This window comes from Ostrinia nubilalis, chromosome 17 (genome assembly GCF_963855985.1).
Source record: "Ostrinia nubilalis chromosome 17, ilOstNubi1.1, whole genome shotgun sequence".
Classification (NCBI taxonomy): domain Eukaryota; kingdom Metazoa; phylum Arthropoda; class Insecta; order Lepidoptera; family Crambidae; genus Ostrinia; species Ostrinia nubilalis.
This window is the reverse complement of record NC_087104.1, coordinates 4,261,314-4,267,313: the sequence shown is the minus strand read 5'-3', so window position 1 is coordinate 4,267,313 and position 6,000 is coordinate 4,261,314.

The window sequence follows — 6,000 nt, the reverse complement described above, 5'->3', positions numbered from 1 at the left end:
AGTACAGTCACGGAATGAAAAGGTTCGTCAGTTTTCAAATTGATTCCTTCAACGAATCGCGAGCACATATTACCTTTTGAAACTATGTTACAGAATAATCTCGAGTTAGAGAAAATAATCTTTAACTGTTCGTCAGTAAAGTTCAAAATTATCCAGATCAAAGTTGTTTGACGATTTATCTTGTCAAGAAGATTATTATGATTGATAAACTAAAACCTTCTTGTTGGTTCAACCTGCCATTATTAATTCTATTAAATAAAAAAAAAACTATTGTCAACTGGTCAATGTCATCATTGCATTGCACTGATGGGATAGAAAAATAAACAAGCAAAACCTTATTTGTTAGCAAACGTCATATTTATTTAAATGTTAGCAGCAGCGAAAACCGACACTAAGGTGACGAACCTTTTCATTCTGCGACTGTACAAACATTTTCTTAATATAGTAAATTTTTTTACAGCATGAAATATTTTAAAGCGTTACTTACCTGAACAATGTTTGTCCGTACATTAAGTATAAGTGGAGGTGTGATTTGTATGTAGGTGATCAAAGGACACTAAAATAATAATTTAACTGGGGTCCACTTTGATCACCCAGGGCATCGTATCCGTGGGTGATCAAAGGACACTAAATTGTCGCTGAAAGTGGACTTTGATCACCTGGGTCATCAAAGCCAGGTGATCAAAGTGGAATAGACCTCTTCGAGAGGTTTCGGAGCGACGATACCTCGATCGGAACATCGACTTCGACGCCAGCGTGCGCGGCCGCCCGCCGGCCGAGTGATTTATACGTTTTGTAAAATGTAATGTAATCGAGCCGCCCCCGCCTCGCCCCGCCGCGCCGCGCGCCCCCCGAGCCCCCGTGAACCGTCAAACTGTGCAGGGGCGCGCGGCTCACGAATATTTATTAAAAGTTTAACTTTACCGGCGGGGCCCGAGGCCGGCGGCGGCGTAGGAGTAATGTTGACTGATTTTATTTAATGCGGAGCGGCGGCGGCGTCGTCGGCGCCCCCGCCTCTCCCGTGGTTTCTATTTATTGCGCGTCGCGAGATCGAGGTTTACCGTATTTTTGTAACAGGATCGGTGTATTTTATTATCTTAAATGTATTTATTGCAGTTGTTGCGCTCGATGTCGCGACCGAACCGTTGGATCGCCCGCGATCGGGGAAAGCGGTTCAACCGTTCGGTCGCGTTCGAGCGAGGATCACCGATAGAGCCGGGCGACATTATTTTTTATCGTATACATGCTACGTGTAATGATATTTATGTAATAAGATCGATATTGCGATTCTCTATAGTTATGTATATAGTATAGCGACGGATCCTCCACTCGATACGAATGTTTAGTACGTCCAAAAAATTTCTAAAATTATTCATCGATGTCCATCCATTGTGTGCGCAAAAAGACTATGTAATCTGTTCTCTAGTTGATACGTTTGTTGTGTTGTTGTGGCCCTCTGCCAAAATACTTTCGTCCATCTTGTTCTAGTTGTATTCGTAGTGTTTCCTTGTTTGGTTCGGGCCCGCCGCCGCCGGGCCGCGCCCGGTCCGGCCCCGGCCCCGGCGCGCTTTCTGCCGTCCTGTGGCGTCGCCACTCGCGTCCATTTCTTGTCCATGAGCTGGTCGACTCGACATAATGATTTACGCCCTCTTTCCCCCTTTCTGATCACGGAAACGGTAGCAGTGAGTCTGACGAAGTCCACAAATCTTAGCAGGACGACTTTCGAAGTTGCTCAAAGACGTTGCTCACCGAGCCGACCAGCGTTCTATTTAATAAGACAAAATTTACAAAATATTATTGAAATGTTACGATATAATTTACGTTATTGGTGTGTTGGCAGCTCCGCGTCGAGGTTGCGGACGGTCGATGACGTAGTCGTTTCTCTCACTCGCTGGACTTAGGCTAGTTCGACCGTTCCATGTAGTGGGCACTCGCCCTTAGTAGGTATTTTTACTGATTTAGGTATAGACCTAGATGATACGTTAACCTTTGTATACTTAATAGATCGTTATCTAAGCGGGAGTCCGCTCTCGAGTAGTGAAATTGATTTGCAATATTGAACACCGGTAGCATAATTTGTTTGCATAGCTCAAAGGCCCCGCGCCGGAGCGGGCGCGGGGCGCGGACCATAGCCTTGCATTTATTGTTTTTAGATATAAATATTGACTAGCTTTTATAATAGATTGCTCTTCGTGTACTTAACGATGGACTTACCATACTAGCTTTAGTGACTATCTTTTTCTAAGTATTATTTTTTCTTTCGTAGCTTATTAGCAGCAGACATCGTTGAAGTATTGTTTGTGTATATGTCTAGTCACTCCCGGGCCCCGCGCGCGGGGCGCCCTCGACATAATAAATTATATGGTTGTAGAATCAATTTATGATTACACTATTGTTATTTCTCTATTGTCTACTTAAATGCCGTGCCTGTTTTCTCTTTTGACATTGTTATGTTTACCTTATTTATGTCGCAGTATGCGACAAGTCTTTGACATCATGAAATTATCACATAATTTATTTATTTCTGTTAATTGTTATCGCTATGGCAGGTGCTAACGTCTGACCGGCGCTGTTGCACATGTTTGACTTCCAAGATACGGATTAGTTAATAGTAGCTAAGTATTCAGATGTTGTATTGAGTTCAGTATTTTTTACTCTTTTCTTTGCCTGGCGTCGCTCGATGTCTGCTGCCCCTGGCCGGTGGTGGTATTATGAGCGATTAACCAAATATCTTTATACAGTTGTATAACACTTTAGATCACTTATTTTATATAGGCATAGATATTATTTTATATTTTAGCGAAGTATTGAGTTTTTATTATTTAAAGATCAAAAGTATATGAAATGCTCGCTGTACTATTATATTGCAACATGATTTGATTGTTGGACAACTTGACGCATGAATGTTCCCACGTATCATGGATTCATTTTTATCTGTAGCTGAGTAAATCATCGATTGTTTCGACTGTCGACCTCGAGTATTGCACAGTTTGATGGTTCACTATCGCATCGTTTCATTATCGTTTCGTTTCGCAAGATGGCCACCGCGTGTTAGTTTGAGCACTTTGTGTAATCACATCAGATTACATGTCTTTGGCAATCGGAATCAGAGTAACCGACGAGCTTCGAAGAGTTTAGTAGAATCGCGAACGTGGTATTCAACGACAGATCGAATGAACCAGCCCCAGGGAACATATCATGACGCACAGAGCGGATTTATTTTCAAACTATAAGGCACACCCTGTTGTCTCAATGACTGAAATGAATCATGTATGAGAATAATAAATGATATATTTAAAATTAACGTGTTTTACTACATCCCATTAGTCAATAATTATATTAAAATAAAAAAACGGACGATTGATAAGTAAACAAATATATTTGTGTACATACAGAAATACAGACTGAATAAGAAATCAAAACAAAATTATTAATTATTCTTACAACTTAAAAATGTATTTACATGGTCTTCAGTAAATACCTCGATAATCCTATTACAATGGTTACATAATCATAAAATAATGAAAACATATTTTCAAATGCAATATTTACGTGAAATTTAATTTAATAAATCAAAATTAGACATTGATTGCATAATCGATTTTAAATAGAAAAGTGACACAATAAATGCTGATAATATTTCGTTTGGCATCATATTGAGAAAAAAGTAAAAGCATACTATATTAATCTAGGTAGATATAAAAACTATCAGATTACGCCATGATGAAGTAATTTACCCGTTTGTATGAAATATCTAATTTATAAATACAAATCATTGACATATTAAGAGAGACAAACACTAACAAACTATTCATATCAAAGAGTCAGGTGCAGATTATAAAAGCATCCAAAGAACAAAGCAAACACGAGACAAGCTAACTCAGCTAAGATCGTTTATAAGTGACTATCTCGAAATTTGTGTCTGGAATTACTAAATTATGTGCATAATATCAAGTCTTCATCTATACAGGGTGTAAAAGATTGGCAAAAACCTGTTTTTTAATAACAGTAATTTAATGTGCAGTTTCAGGTCAAACATTTTATGGTGATTTTCACAAACTATAAAATTACATTTAAATTAATGATCTGAGCTATAAGATTTTACTAGTCCATTACCTTACACCCTATATTGATGGAATTTTATAAATTATTGTTTATAATATTATTTGATGAAATCTTCTAGCACGAGATTCATCGTATAGATGACTAAAATTTATAACACTATTGACTATAAACATCGTATCACAGTCTGTAAATAAACGAGACTTATCCGTAATTATTATTATTTACAACCCAAATAAATAAAGCCTCTATTTTCAACTGTGACTATAAATGTAGGATAAGTGGGAAAGAAAGTCATCATTAAACATACAAAAAGATACTTTACAACAGGGGTGGCCAACTTGATTAGACATAAGATCTACTGTTTACTAACGAAACCCTGGGCGATCTACCACTTACATACTTCTTGAAATCTTAAATAAAACAGCATAGTTTAGTACACAATCATGTAGTATTTTTTGCCTTGCCACGATCAACCGGTTGGCCACCCCTGCTTTACAATATCTAATGCCATGAAACCTGAAAAGATATTATAAATGCCTTGCAGCTTCATCTTCCGCGAGACCTACAGATGCACATTGACTTTCTCCCTCTCATAATATTAAAAACAGGAGTAACCTACCGCTGGGCTTATTTCGTAAAGTGGATCGTTCACCGCCATAATATCAGCGATATGTCGCATCCTAAACATTAAAAATGTCGGTTTCGAATTTACAATGCCAATGCGCAATGCTCTGACAATCGTTCGTTGTCCAAAAATACTTTGAACGACCAGAAATTATATTTACAACATATCTTACATCGAAATAGGCACCTATAAATATTTATCTTTCGGAATATTTTCGTACTCTAAGGAAGACAATGATAACATATTCATTTTATTCTTCCAAATCAGGTCTTGGTAATTTTTTAATATGGAGTTTAGAGTGTTACACGCGATATACAGGTACTACAATAATTGTTTGGCGTTTTGTCGGTTTGTGATATTTTTATTTCCACGCATATGAAAATCGATATTTTATACACGGCCCTATATCTATAGTTATAAATGATGCAATCACTTTACTACACACATACCACGAAGCAACTATAAAAATACAGTCTTCTACTACAAAAGACTAGCTAGCCCTTCGAAAAATATGTCGTGTAAGTTAACATTATTAATTTACAATATTATAAATACATAGTTTTCATTTACATTCAATTGCTTATAATGGCAGTGGATATAGTTTTAGATTAAACCATAATTTCGTGTTTAAGTATTCTAGATAATATTGGCATAAGCAATCTAACAATAGTGAAGAATATAGTAGGTTTTGATTAAAACTACACTCGACATCAAATAAACCGACCCTCCCGCTACAACCACTTTCAAACGTATGCATCCCCACTACCCACCAATATTGGCACCATTTAAAAGCCTACTAAACTTCATTTCATTAAAGGAAAAGTTTTTACCCCAAAAATGTGTCTGTAGAAGAATCCAGTCACTTCTTAAAAAAATAGGTAGTTACGCTTGAGCTAACTATTATAGCTATAAAACTATTAAGTTGGGATTAATCGCTATCCATCTGTTAAAGAGGACACGAGAGATCATTATTTGGTTTTATAACCATAAAAATTGGTCTAATTGATCCCAGAGGTGAGCCCAAAGTAAGGTCTTTTTTCAAGTCACATTTATGGTATATTTTAATCATTTATTAAGAAATGAAATGTGTTTTTCTTTAAGGATATTTATTGGGCTTTCAAATAACACCAATATTGTTGGGGTACCATGATTGTGGCAAAATAAAATCTTTAAAGTTCGCGTCGCGGAAGGGTCGATTTATTTGATGTCGAGTGTATTCAGAATGTCACTAATAATTTTACAATAAATATGAATAGGTATAGCCCGACCAGGAACATAAAAACCCTCGCCATGTTGCGGAAAACTAATGG